This window comes from Theobroma cacao, chromosome 6 (assembly GCF_053813885.1).
Source record: "Theobroma cacao isolate CCN51 chromosome 6, ASM5381388v1, whole genome shotgun sequence".
Classification (NCBI taxonomy): domain Eukaryota; kingdom Viridiplantae; phylum Streptophyta; class Magnoliopsida; order Malvales; family Malvaceae; genus Theobroma; species Theobroma cacao.
The window spans coordinates 5,824,546-5,825,555 of NC_142644.1; the positions used below are offsets into that span (position 1 = coordinate 5,824,546).

At 36.7% G+C, this 1,010-nt stretch overlaps 1 non-coding gene across 1 annotated transcript; it reads right to left on the bottom strand.

Moving 5' to 3' along the window:
• Nucleotides 1-345: 345 nt before the first annotated feature.
• Nucleotides 346-452, bottom strand: LOC148762012 (small nucleolar RNA R71). The gene has a single exon (XR_016027303.1). It is a non-coding gene; the product is annotated as a small nucleolar RNA R71 (small nucleolar RNA).
• Between the last annotated feature and the right edge of the window lie 558 nt (nt 453-1,010).

A 1,010-nucleotide genomic window follows, 5' to 3' on the forward strand; every position in this document is an offset into this window, starting at 1 on the left:
TGTTCCATTAGTGCAAGGGATTCCATTGAGCATTCGAAGGCTGACTATTCAAGCTAACAATTTCGAGACCAAGCCGGTCATTATCATTATGATTCAAACTTTAGTCTAATTTGTGGATTTACCAAATGATGATCCAAATGACCATATATCAAACTTTTTGGAGATATGTGATACTTTCAAACATAATGGTGTCATAGATGATGTAATTCATTTGAGGCTTTTTGCTTTTTCATTGAGGGATAAAACTAAAGTGTGGCTAAATGCACTCCCACTGGCTCAATAACAACATGGGATAATCTTGCTCAAAAGTTCCTTGTTATGTTTTTTCCTCTGGCTAAGAAAGTGAAAATGAGGAATGATATCACATCATGCATGCAGCAAGATTCTGAAATGTTGTATGATGCTCGAGAAAGATACAAAGAATTACTTCAATGTTGTCCTCATCATGGTCTTCCAAAGTGGCTTTAAGTACAGACATTCTACAATGGTTTGAGTGGTCATGCTCGGACTACAATTGATGTTGCTGCAAGAGTAGCTTTATGGCTAAATCAATTGATGAGGCATATGATTTGTTGGAAGAAATGGCTGCAAACAACTACAAGTGGCCAGTAAAGCGATCAATTCATAGAAGAGTAGCTGGAATTCATAATGTTGATGCTTTTGGGCATTATTTGCACAAGTAACAACTCTAACCAAGACATTTGAATCTTTTGGTACCACCTCTATTCAAAGTCCTTTTGTAGCTTGTAAATATTGTGGAGATGATCATGCAAGCCATCAGTGTTCAAGTTTGATAGAAACAGTGCAATTTGTGGGGAATAGGTAACAAAATAACCTCTATTCCAACATTTACAACTCAAGGAAAAGGAACCATCCAAACTTCTCTTGGACCAATAATCAAGGATCATCTTCATCTTCAAGGCTGAATGCACCTCTTGGATTCCAATAGCAAGTAAGAGTGCCTATTTTAGAAAAAAAAAAGTCAACTGTGGAGGATTTGCTAAGGTAGT